Raw genomic sequence first — 14,173 nt, 5'->3', positions numbered from 1 at the left:
AGAGAGAGAGAGAGAGAGAGAGAGAGAGAGAGAGAGAATTATTCTGGTGCAAATGTTATTAGCACACTCTACATTTGGTGCTCTGAGGGAAAAAAATCTCTCACTGACCAATCTAGTTACAGCTAGAAATTTACAAATGAGAAAACTGAGGAAAAGTGATGTGCCCAAGGCCATTCCAGAGTTAGCAAAGTCAAGATTTAAACTTATATACTCTCCACTGCTTTCCCTACTAAGAACATACTGCATTTCTAATTCATCACTGTAAGTGTGTATATAACTTATTATAATATATGCACATTATATCATATATACACACGTATATATCTGTTATTCTGTAATAACCTAGCCTATAGCTACTTCCCACATGATATGGCTCAGTAAAAATTTCTCTGAGATACAAAAGTCAAAGTTTCATTGAGGTACAAACTGTTGAATTTTTTGGAAATGTATTTTATTTGCTGTGCTGCCCATAGGAAAACATTTGTTAAAAGCAAATGCTTTGCTGCAGCTAGGTGGCACAATGAATAGAGCCCTAGAGTCAGGAGGATCTGAGTTCAAATCCGACCTCAGTATTTAACACAAAACTAGCCATGTGACCTTGGGCAAGTCACTTATCCCCAATTGCCCTACCTTCCCTGCTCCAAAAAGCAAATCTTTTTTTTTACATTCCTCTACAAGACTGTAATATACAATGTTTTCCTTGTGAATTGATTAGATCTGAAAATTAAGCATTATGTATGGTATGTCTTTAAAGCAACTATCTGGAAAATTTGTCATAACATAAATTTAAACTTTATCTTGGTGAATAATTACCAAGAGTTTAATTTTCTCAGGCAACTATTTGGAAACCAATCTTACAACAGCATTTAAAAAGGAAACCACATTGAAATGAATTTATTGACCTCATGAGGAAGAAAAGGTCTCTGCCTTTAAACAGTTTTTGATGGCATGATTACTATCTTGCCATCATTCTTCATGTTTCTCACCAATTTCACCCTAGCTCTTCTTGAGACATCTGCTATTGATGTGGATACAAAGATGCCCTAAAGGTGGAGTTGCCCTTTCCCTGGTTTATCCTCTAAAGGCACCCTAAAATACAGAGGTGCCCTAAGGATTGAGTTACTTATTCCTTAGTGTCCTAAAGTCTCCCCTTATCCTGAAATACCACAAAACTTCCCCTTATCCTAAAATTCCTTGTCTCCTCCCATCCCATGTCATAAAAATTCCCTTGTCTCGCTTATCTTGTGTCCTTCATCGTCCTCATCCTGTGTCCTTATATTGCAAGACTTACCTTGTCAATTGTACCTCTTGTACCTCTGAATACAAGAGTCCTAGTTTCCAGTCTGGACTCCATGGTTCAGTGACCTTTGTGACTTCAGGCAAGTCACTTCACAGTTCTGGGATTCAGTGTCCCACTTGTGGAATGATGAGTTTGGACTCAATAATCTCCAAAATTGCTTCCAGCCCTAACATTCTACAGTTAATTATTTTTAGCATTATGATTAATAGTTAAAGTCCCAGTTCTGAGGCAGCCAGGTAGTACAGTGGATAAAGTGTTTGGCTAGGAGGCAGGAAGACCCAAGTTCAAATTCTGCCTCAGATACTTATGTCTGTGTGATTCCCTGGACAAATCACTTAACCATTTTCAGTCTCAGTTTAATCATCTTCAAAATGAAAGACTTGGACTCAATGGTTTCTAAGGTCCCTTCTAGATATGTATAATCTATGATGTAATGTGGATAGAGACATATGTGAGGAATTATGCTCTAATAGAATATGAAACTTTCCATTGTGAGCCCTACTTCAATACATCATAAATGCAAAACCTGATTCAAGTCTTTTTACTTCTCTGGGTCTCAGGGTTCTCATAAATAATATGGGAGGCAGGAAGGCATTGGACTACATGAATAGTTCTTTCCTATGGGTCCATTACCCCTGAGGGAGCCTCAGAGTCAGTGCAAGATCAATAATAATAAATCAATAATCAATAAATATTTATTAAGTGCCTACTAGGTGCCTGATGCAAAGTGCTAGGGATACAGAAAGAGACAAAAGACAGTCCTTTGCCTCAAGCAGCTCACAATCTGAGCAGATAGACAACAAACAAACACACATACAAACAAGCTATAAACAGAGTTCTGAGAAGGTAGATGAGTTGAATAATGTGTTGCAGATATAGTACTACTATTATTCAAATATATGTAGATGCAGTTTTGATGAATAAAATACAAATTCTTTGACAGATAGCTTTATGTCATTGTATTTTCTCAATCAAGAAATAAAAGCATAACCATCAATCAATTAACCAATCACTGAGCATTTATTAAGCACTTACTCTAAGTCTGGCATTGTGTTTAAGTGCTGGATGTAAAAAGAAAGTCAAGGGGTGGCTAGGAGGCACAATGAAAAGAGCACTGGCCTTGGAGTCAAGAAGACCTGAGTTCAAATCTGGCCTCTGACACTTAATATTCACTAGCCTTATGACCTTGGGCAAGTCACTTAACCCCAATGGCCCTGCCTTCTCCCCTCCAAAAAAAAGGGGAGGCAAAAAAAGAGTCAAAACAGTCCCTATCTTCAAGGAGCTTACATTCTAAAGGAGAAGGTAACATGGAAATGATTAGGTACTGACAATATTCATACAGAGTAAATGGAAAGTACGTGATCTCAGAGGAGAAAGCTCTAGTATCTGGGGAGACTAGAAAAACCCTCCTGCTAAAGATGGCTTTTGAGCTGAGCCTTGAAGGAAGTCAGAGATTCTAAGAGTTGAAGGTGGGAAGGTAGAGCATTCTATTCACTTATATATTTGGGGACATTTGGAGTCTTCATGCTCATAGAGTTGGATTACATAATCTCTAAATTCCCTTCTGGTTCTAACATTTCGTGATTATGTATCAACCAAGGGGTAATGTGAGTTTATTTAATGGTAAGATGGGGAGAGTAAGATGAGATAGGATTTGGTAAGTTTGACAAAGTATAAGTTATGTGAGCAGCAAGTATGGTGGGGAATGAACACCACTTTTTTCATGAGTAGAAATCTCCATAGAGGAGTGAACATTTAAATTTTGATGAAGGGTGCAAAAATTTGATTAATATGGGAGTAGGGAAGAACAATAAAATATGGCTTTGGAAGAAGGCTCTGAGATCATATAATCATAACATCTCAGAGTTTGAAAGGAGCTAAGGGGTTATCTCATCCAACCCTTACCCAAATCATGAATCCTATCTACAACATCCTTGACAAGTAGTGATCAAAGATGGAAATGGAATGACTAGATCAAATAGTTGCAATGAATAAAATGCCTGGGAAAATCCAAATTGGAAAAAAAAAAGAGTATATAGGGAACTCTTATGAAGATCTTTGGAATATTTTCATCATTTTCTCTACTTTCACTCTTCATCAGGAAACTATAGAAATTATAAAGTTGTAGACAGGGCAGATGCTCACGTCTATGTCTATAAAGTATATTTGTTTTGGATAAATTTTGGAGCTGTGCTCTGCATCCAGACTCAATGGCATCCCTAATTTAGCATCAAAGAAAACTGGCTGTGACCAGTTGTACTGCCTGAGGGTCCTAGCTAGCCAAAAATACATTCTGCCTTCTGGGACCTACAGACATATCCAAGCTGTAATTGACTATCCAGGAGGAACCATAGCCATCAGCTAAGGACTGCCAAGAGTTTATCTTTAGGAAGGTTTGCTCTTCTTTCTGCTAGATCTAATTTTGCTTTCAACCACTTGAGCATTCCACTTCATTTAGAGCCAATTCTGTTCAACTCCCATTTTACCGCCTTAACACTTTCTCACTTATTTAGCTCTTCTCCTTTTCCAGTCATAAAAAATGAATGAATTGAAAAGCATTTAAGTGTTAATACTGCCTTTGACAACATCTCTCAGCATTATCATTAGCATAATGTTGAAGCTAACTTGCACACACTACACATCTTTGTATTGTCTTTTGGTGTACTCACAATTTTAATTATTTGGATATAGAAGTGTTCCATGATATTCAGTCATATAGCTTCACCAGAATATCAATGTCAAAAAAAACTTTGCAACAGTGAGCAATTTGGGATTATTAAAAGTGCTCTATCCACTTACTAGCTGTATGACCTTGGGCAAGATGCTTAACCTCAATTGCCCTCCCAAAAAGAAAAAACAAAAAACAACAAACAAAGTGCTCTATGGGGGGAGGCCAGGTAGCACAGCAAGTAAGAGTACCAGCTCCAGTGTTGGGACGACTTGGATCGAATCCTGGGCTCAGATACTGAGCACCACACCCAGAAATAACTAGCCATGTAACCTTGAGCAAGTTACTTAACCCTGATTGCTTAAAAAAAAAAAGTGCTCTATAGACACTTTTACCCATCAAAAAATCATCTTCACACTTACTAGCCATGTGACCTTGGGCAAGTCACTTAACCCCAATTGCCCAGCCTTCCCCCTCTAAAAAAAAGCAAAAAAAAAAATCTTCAGTATCTTTCTGAGAAATACATATTTCTGGGCTAATTCAATGGATTGCCCATATAACTACATGTTATAATATGAGCAATATACAGTTTTCATCAACTTGATTCTTTCTGAATAAATTGCTAGACTGATTTCTTTTGACTCATTGTAACTAGACATGACCCTTTCTAGACAAGAGTAGGTGGGAAAAGGTGCAGGAGAAAGATTTGAGATGAAAGGGAAAGAATTTTGAAAGAAATTTGAAATTGTGATAGGAAGATTGAACTTGTGGTGGGGAAACTTAGAAGTGTAGCATAGGCTCTGAAGTTTATTCTCCCAACCTACACTTGGACTACCAGATTGGACAGAGGGTGGCAACTTTTCTGTTCTAGGGTAAACTCTGAGGGGGGTCAGGCTATTTTTCTAATAGTAATATAGTTCATGAACTACCACCAGTATTCTTCTTTCAACGATTATCAGTTGATATCAACTAGCCAGATAGATTTAATGAAATTTTTAGAAATTGGTGACATAGTAAGAGCCTTCCCCCCAAACAAGCTGCACACTCTCCCAAAAATCCAGTGGCAAGTGGTCTTAAGTTTAGAAGAAATGGTGTGACAAAGAGGGTAATTCCCTCCACCTGGATAGAGGCCCTTCCAAAGCTCTCCTTAGGTATAGCATATCTTGTCAGTGAGTTTCTTGTACTAAAGCTGCCTTTCCTTCAAGTTTGTCATTGCCTCTAGATGTATACACTGTGGTCACCTGTTCCCAGGGATGCTTCAAGGACACAGGTGAGAGGTCTAGATCTTTATAAGGTCCTCCTCTGGTCAAAGTGTGTGGCAGAGAAGAACCCAAAGACTCTTCTCCTCCCCACCCTCCCAAGTGATTGTTTCTTAGGGAATTGGTAAGAACTTCTCTTTCCTCTAGGTTTTCAGACAGTCAAAAGCTGGGTTCCAAACTAGAAGTTCCATAGGATATGACTCTCTTCAGCCAAGCCTAATGTGCCTCCTGTGAAACATAGTAATTCCATCTATGGCTTTTACTCCTTACAAACTTATCAAGGACTTCTTGCACCTAGTCTAATTGCCACTGAGTGACTGATTAATTCAATATAAATATCTAAGTCTTGTTCATACCTAACTCCTACCTTTGATTGATTTGATTGAAGAAAGAAAGAAAGAGTGATCCAATCTAGAAGTCAGAACTTTTGCAGTATCTGAGGCATTGGTATGGAGCACCACTCTTTTGTTTGTTTGGTTGGTTGGTTCTTTGGAGAGGGAAGGCAGAGCAGTTGGGGTTAAGTGACTTGCCTAAGGTCACACAGCTAGTAAATGTTGTGTCTGAAGCTGGATATGAACTGAGGTCCTCCTGACTCCAGGAACAGCACTCTATTCACTGTGCCACCTAGCCACCCCAACAATAATCATTTGAAGGCATATATTATGCTAGGTACTAAACTTGACAAGAAATTATATATATTCATATTAATTTTAATACATAAAGTATCATACACTTTTTAGCCACTCCATTTGAGTCTTACCAGTAACTTATTTTTTTTTTTTTTTGCTTTTTTATTTTGTAGGGGGGAAGGTAGGGCAATTGGGGTTAAGTGACTTGCCCAAGGTCACACAGCTAGATTTTTGGGTCTGTGTATTAAGTGTCTGAGGCTGGATTTGAACTCAGGTCCTCCTGACTCCAGGAATGGCACTCTATTCACTGTGCCACCTAGCTGCCCCACTCTTAATTTGTCCATTCATTTGCATTCATTTTTCTTCTCAAATGTTTGTCACACTATGTACTCTATTCTTCTAGTTTTCTTTCTATTCACTTTAGGCTACAAAATAGTTTAAAATAATTTCAAAGGGGAAAGGGTTAACAATTCAAGGTATCAGAAAAGACTTTATGTAGGGAGTGGCTCCTGAATTGTATCTTGGTGGAAGCTATGGATTCTAAAAGGTTTAAGTAAGGAGGGAATGCATTCCAGACAGGTGTCCTCTTATGCAAAGGAATGAAGACAGAAGATAGAATTTGAGAATGAAATGCCCCCAACAACTGAGACTGACTAGAACAGAGAATGTTAAAGGGGAATAATGGAGAATAAGACTGGAATGTGTGTGGGACTGCCAGATTGTGGGAAGGCCTTAAATTGTAGGCTAAGGATTTTGTGTTTTGTTCTTTAGGAGCCACTAAAAATTTCTTTTTCGGGGGCGTGGGGTTGCATGGGGGGGGGGAGGAATGATGGTGACATGGTCATGTGAATATTTTAGGAATATCAATTTAGCAGCTTCATGAAAGATGGATTAGATTGTGGAGAGACTAGATAAGAAAAACATGAAAAACACTAATGAGAACAATAAAAGGCAAATTTGATTGTCATTAATGCTTAAAGTACAGGCTGGTCTCCCTCCTGGAAGGGAAGAGAAGGTACAAGGGCTTGAAGAACACTGCTACACTTTCCAGGTAATCAGAAAGAATGAAATGTTCTTTTTTTAAATGAAGTCAAAGTTTGTTGTGAAAACAAAGAAAGAGTATCTGAAATAGCAGAAGGAAATTCTACCTCACCAGGAAATTGAATGATAGAGGAATGTGATACCAAAAAGTAAGAGAAGAGAAATAACCATTAAACACTTTTATTCTGAGTAAAAGATATGAGGATCTTCCCAAAGAGGAAGGAGTTAAAACCAATGAGGAAGAAAAGAAGGAAAGAAGGAAGGAAGGAAGGAAGGAAGGAAGGAAGGAAGGAAGGAAGGAAAGAAGGAAGGAAGGAAAGACAGATAGAAAGGAAGGAAGGAGGAAGAAGGAAAGAAAGGAAGGAAGAAAGAAAGGAAGGAAGGAAGGAAGGAAGGAAGGAAGGAAGAAAGAAAGAAAGAAAGAAAGAAAGAAAGAAAGAAAGAAAGAAAGAAAGGAAGGAAGGAAGGAAGGAAGGAAGGAAGAAAGAAAGAAAGAAAGAAAGAAAGAAAGAAAGAAAGAAAGAAAGAAAGAAAGAAAGAAAGAAAGAAAGAAAGGAAGGAAGGAAGGAAGAAAGAAAGAAAGAAAGAAAGAAAGAAAGTAAGAAAGAAAGTCCACATAGAGTAGGGAATAACAAATAATCAGTGTCAGGGGGAAGGGAATGAGATTCCTGCTGGGGTCATTTCCAATTCTGAAATTCACTGGTTCTGTGATAGTCTTCTTTAAAAAAAATATATATTTAGTATTTTGTTTTTCCCCGGTTACATGTAAAAACAATTTTAACATTATTTTTAAAACTCTGAGTTCCAAATTCTCTCTCTTCCTCCCTCCCTATCCCCCTCATTGAGAAGGCAAGCAATTCCATATAGGCTATACATATATAGTCATGCAAAACACTTCCATAGTAGTCACGTTGTAATAGATTAACTATATTTCCCTCCATCCTATCTTGCCCTTCCCCCATTTATTCTAGTGTCTCTCCTTTCACCCTGTCCCTCCTGAAAAATGTTCTGCTTCTGACTACCCTCTCCCCCAATCTGCCTTCCCTTCTATCACCTCCTTTCTCTTATCCCCTTTCCCCTACTCTCCTGTAGGGTAAGATAGATTTCTATACCCAATTGAGTGTGTACATTATTTCCTCCTTAAGCCAAATTTGATGAGTAATGTTCACTCACTCCCTCCCTCTCATCTTCCCCCTCTTCCCCTCCACTGTAAAAACTTTTTCTTGCCTCTTTTATGTGAGATCATTTCCTCCATTCTATCTCTCCCATCCTCTTTCTCCCCAATATATTCCTTTCTCACCCCTTAATTTTACTTTTTAGATATCAACCCTTCATATTCAACTTACACCTGTGCCCTCTATCCATCTATATTCCTTCTAACTACCCTAATAATGAGAGATGTCTTATGAGTTACAAATATCATCTTTCCATGTAGGAACATAAACAGTTCAACTTTAGTAAGTCCCTTATGATTTCTCTTTCCTGTTTACCTCTTCATGCTTCTCTTGAGTCTTGCATTTGAAAGTCAGATTTTCTATTTAGCTCTGGTCTAATTCTCAAAAACGCATGAAATTCTAGCCATGTGACCCCAGGCAAGTCAATTAACCCCAATTGCCCTCCAAAAAGCAAAAAAAAAAAAAAAAAAGCATGAAATCTCTCTATCTCATTTTTTCCACTCATGGATTATACTCAGTTTTGCTGGGTATAGTCCATGAGGGATAGTCTTCTTAAGGCCTCACCTTCCTAAAGCAGCAGTATTGACAATACTGCCTGCTTTTCTTAAAGTTTTTGTTTCTTACCTAAGACTTGATCATTTCATAATATTATTTCCATTTAAATTATTAATTAAGGAATGAATTTAAAATATTAAATGTGACTGATTTTCTTTTTTTATGTTGCTATCATTTCCTGACTATGTTGACTCCCTTCCATGTCATAATCCTTAACTATGGGTATACTTCAAAGCTCTGTCTTAGATCCCCTTTTCTGTTCTCTATATTCTCTTACTTGATGACCTTATCAACTCTCAATGGTTTAATTATCATCTCCAGTCTTTGTCATTCTCCTGAACTCCTGTCCCAAATCTCTAACTGCCTATTAGATATTTCACATGAAATATCCCATGGATACATGGAATTCAATATATCCACAATAGAACTCATTGTCTTTCCCAAAAAACTTACCCCTCTTGAATTAATGAAAAGCTTTTTATTAAGAGCTTATTATGTAATAAGCACTGTGCTAAATGTTATGGGAGTGGTGGTCAGGGAAGGAATTTTTCTGCTTGGCATCTGGACTTCACCATGCTTCAATGTCTTCTCTTTCTGTTTCTGGGGCCCCCTTCTCCCATTGGTGAATTCTTCCCAGAATCTCTATTTTGAGGAAGGGCCCAGAACAGCCACCTTTCATTCTTTATCTTTCAATACTCCCATGTCAGTATACCAAACCTCCTCCTTTTCACCCCCTTTTATATCTGCACCATTAACATGTAAGCTAAGGGGGGGGGGGACGGAGTGAAGATGGCAGAGTAGGAGTAGAAGCATGACCTTCCCGCAGCTCCGGCTTCCACCCTCCCCAATCCATGTAAAAAGGGGACTCTAAACAAACTGTAGAGCTGCAGAACCCACAAAATGACACAGAGAAGCTAACCTCCCACCGAGGACACCCCAGCAGGCCAGGAGAAATGCAGCTCAGAACTCTGGGAGCTGAGCCCAGCCCCACGCCCGAAGCTTTAGCCCCAGGGCGGGCCTGACCAGCCGCCTACCAGAGGGACTCCAGATCAGCAGCAGCTGTGGCCATTTCCAGATTTATCAACACATAGACACAAAAGACAAAGTGAGAGGTCAGTGCAGTCTGGACTTTGGGACCAGTAAGCGGGAGTGCGTGGCTTTTACCCCCGGGGTGAGAAGCCATTGAGATGCAGGTACAGCCAGCCAGAGCCATGTATGTGGCAGCTTCAGCTCCTGGCCTGCATAGTGTAGGGGGACCAAGCACCAGTCTGAGGGATAATCGCTCTTGCTTTAACCTGCTTAGATCTGGATTGCAGTCTAGGGTGGAGGTCATGGGCTGTGTGTCCAGCTTGCCAGAGCGTGTGGAGACCTCAGAGAGGGCACCCATCTAATACCTCCGGCAGCTGAGAAAACCCCAGCATTTGGGACGAAAGCTCCCCTGTCTGGTGGCAGAGTCCTACTGTGGCAAAAAGCCCATAAGTCAAATAATTGAGTGGCAAAATGAGCAGGCAAAGGAAACAAAGCAGACAGAAGATTCCAACAATACACTCCTATTTTAGAGACAAAAAGGAGCAAAGCATGGAACAGGAGGAGAGCAGTGAAGTCAGAACTCCTGCACCAAAAGCTTCAAAGGAAAATACAAGCTTACAGGCCATAGAGGACCTTAAGAAAGATTTTGAAAAGCAAATAAGAGAAGTAGAGGAAAAATTGGGAAGAGAAATGAGAACAATGCAAGAAAATTATGAAATGAGAGTCAACAGCCTGACTGAGGAAAATAATACCTTAAAAAACAGACTGACTCAAATGGCAAAGGAGTCCCAAAAAGGCAATGAGGAGAAGAATGGCTTAAAAAGCTGAATTTGCCTGATGGAAAAAGAATCTCAAAAACTCAATGAGGAGAATCATTGCTTCAGAATTAGATTGGAGCAAATGGAAGCTAATGACTTTATGATAAATCAAGATACTGTTAAACAGATTCAAACATGGGGCAGCTAGGTGGCGCAGTGAGTAGAGTGCTGGCCCTGGAGTCAGGAGGACCTGAGTTCGGATCCGACCTCAGATACTTAACACACACATACAAAAAATCCTAGCCGTGTGACCTTGGGCAAGTTACTTAACCCCAATTGCCCTCCAAAATTAAAAAAATAAATAAATAAATTTTAAACAGATTCAAACAAATGAAAGAATAGAAGGCAATGTGAAATATCTCATGGGAAAAACCACTGACCTGGAAAATAGATCCAGGAGAGATAATATAAAAATTATTGGACTGCCTGAAAGCCATGACCAAAGTAAGAACCTAGAAATCATCCTCCAGGAAGTTCTCAAAGAAAACTGCCCTGATGTTTTAGTACCAGAGGGCAAAATAGAGGTTGAAAGAATCCACTGATCACCTCCTGAAAAAGATCCCAAAAAGAAAATTCCTAGGAACATGTAAGCTAACATAGCTCATATGTAAAAATGTATCCCTTTTACAACATGTAGGTGTCCAGTCTACACTTGAAGACCTCCATTGATGAGGAATTCACTACCAACTTAGTCCACTTCACTTTGAGATAACTCTATTTGTTAGGAATTTGGTCCATATGTTAAGCCTAAGTTTCCCTCTTTGCATCTTTCTATCCATTGTACCTGGTTCTACTTTCGGTGGTAAAGATGAATGAGTCAAATCTCTCACCCATATGACAGTCCTTTAAATACTTGAATTATCCTAGTTCAGGCTTTCATTAGCTCTATTCCTGACTATTATAATAGCCTCCCCACCCCTAGTCTCCCCCTTCCAATGCATGCCATGCTCCTGCCTGATTAATCTTCCTAATGGACAGCTCACTTCTTTTGCTCAAAAACCTCCAGCACGTTCTCCATATAAAGATCAACCTCCTTAGCCTAGCAATTAAGGTCCTCTAAAATCTGCCTCCTAACTACCTTTCCAGCTTTATTTCATCCTATTTGCCTTTGTGTTTCCTATGCTTAAGAAAAACTGATCCTTTTTCCTAAGAATATCCTTTGATTTCCTATATCAATGTCTCTAATCACTTTTTTTTTGCTGTTCCAGAAATGCCCTTACATCCTCAAGTCATGCCCACCCCCATCTACCTTCCTGACAGTTAAAATCCCTTAAAGCCCAGTTTAAATTCCACTTTTCCAGGTCCTTAAAGTCAGATGTAGTATTTTCATCCTATTCAATCTCAAGCATTTTGTACTTCTCACAATCTTTTATTCTAATCTCCCTACCCCATCACCTACCTGTACTCCCACTCCTTTCTAGTTCTGGAAGCAAAATCAAATTAGCCTAGCCATTGCTTCTGGAAAGGCCATGTCAGTATACACCCTATGACTCCATTCACTATAGTTTTAACAGTTCAGGGTTGCGCTGGTAAATGTTTATCAACTGATTCTTGGGAGGGAAGGGATAAACACAACAAACTCTTAAGTTTAACCTTCATTATTGACATTTTCTACATCACTTTCTTAAGTCTAGAAAACAGTGATGACAACGATGACAACAACAACAAAAAAGAACCAATAAATCAAGCCTTGGTGTGTAGCCTTTGATATTTTCTGAAGTGGAAATGCTTGCACTGAAAATTTAGCAATCACTCTTACCAGCAGGCTTGAGCTGGCTCCAGCAAACACCTGACTATCTGTCTAGCTCAATAACCAATGGGTCAAGGAGATCTAACCTAACCCCCTCATTTTACAGATGAGTTGCTGCTAAATGAAAGGATATTTCATGAGTTTTCCTTGGAGAGGCAAATAAAGGAGTTAGTTGTGTGACTGACTCATGGGCCCAAAGGTAACAAGGTCCATTTCATGGGACTCTTGGAATCTTGCCTTGTAGTGCTCAGGATAAATATAAGAAAAAAAACACCACCATGAAAATAATTGTAACTTATGTACCAGAATATATTTCAATGAAGTTGAGAAATGTTATGAAAAACTATTCAAGATCCTCTGAACTAAGTAAAAAAAACTGTCTTTAAAACATGATGACTGCAACACAAACAACATTCTTCAATGCATAGATAAAACATTAAGGAGGTGTAGAGGCAAGCACCCCAGTATCCCCAGGGTGGCTGCTAACACAGGTTCTTGGATCCGCTTTGCTAAAGGAAAGCAACTCAAAATGGGTTAACAAGCTTACTTTCTTTAATCAGTCAAACATATTTACTTAGTTCAGGGGGAAAAGGTCAGCACCCCGAACTTCAGAGTATACAGAGGTTACAAGCATAAGTTACAAGAACATTTCAACAGACAGGCCTCCAAACTGTCTAACCATTACATCCATACCAAATCACAGTTTCTAGAGAGGGAAGCATCAACATCTGGGTTTTTCAAAGCCGGGGATGCTGTCAACAATGACTGCCCAGAGTCTCATCTGGTCAAATCACACAACACTTCTCAAAGTGAGCCCCAAAGCAAAGCCTCACATCAGGGCTTATATAGCCTTCTTCTGGCTCAGAGAATGTAACAACCTTCTTGACCCACTGCCCAATTACAAAGTATCTCCTGAGAAACAAGCCTCCCACCACAGGCTCCAGGTGCACTTATTCCGAGGGGCAGGGAAGATCTTAAAAATTTACATTCCTATAACAGGAGCCAAGACCTTCTGTCTGGGTAAATGTTTAATAAGTGTAGATATATATGAACACAAAGTTATATGTTTAATCTGCATTATTAACATTTTCTCAAGTGTAAACAAGGGAATTTCTAAAGTGTAAATGTTCACACTGAAAATTTATCAATTAAAAGTCAGTTAGAGCTGGCTCCAGCACACCCTTGGTCATAGGGGAGGAAGATGAGAAGAATATTGGAAAGTATGATTCAGGATTAAGAAAGAAAAAAATGCCTAAGGCTTATAGACTATGTGGGAGACATAATGATGAGAAAGAAGATGAGGATGAGGATGATGACATAATTTAAAAATAAAAGTTCCTTGAGGGCAGGAAGTATTTTACTTTTGTTTTTATATCATCTGTGTTTTTTTCATTGGGGCAGTTAGGTAATTCAGTGGATAGAGCACAGGGTGTAGAGTCAGGAAGTTCTGAGTTCAAATCCAGCCTCTGACATTTACTCTATCTGTGACCCTGGTCAAGTTAATTAAGCTTATTTGCTTCAATTTTCTCATCTGTAAAATGAGCTGGAGAAGGAAATGGCCAACCACTCCAGAATCTTTGCCAAGAAAATCACAAATGGGGTCATGATGAAGCAGACACAACTGAACAACAACTTTTTTCAAGAACATCAGATCTTTCTATGGTTTTCTATTCTTTTTTTTTTTTTGGAGGGGCAATTGGGGTTAAGTGACTTGCACAAGGTCACACAGCTAGTTTTATGTGTGTGTGTGTTAAGTGTCTGAGGCCGGATTTGAATTCAGGTCCTCTTGACTCCAAGGCTGGTGCTCTATTCACCGTGGCACCTAGCCACCTCCGTTTTTTTATTCTTTTGACCAGCCTTTCCTCTGGAATACTCTCTTCTGCCTTGGCTTCTATGACATTGTTCTTCTCTATTATTCCTTCCCAGGGGTTTTCTGATAAATGCTTAAT

This window comes from Petaurus breviceps, unplaced genomic scaffold (genome assembly GCF_028583685.1).
Source record: "Petaurus breviceps papuanus isolate PSGF00001 unplaced genomic scaffold, PetGlider_PUasm1.0 187, whole genome shotgun sequence".
NCBI classification, from domain to species: Eukaryota; Metazoa; Chordata; class Mammalia; order Diprotodontia; family Petauridae; genus Petaurus; species Petaurus breviceps.
The sequence above is the reverse complement of the archived record's forward strand: the minus strand, read 5'-3'. Positions refer to the sequence as shown.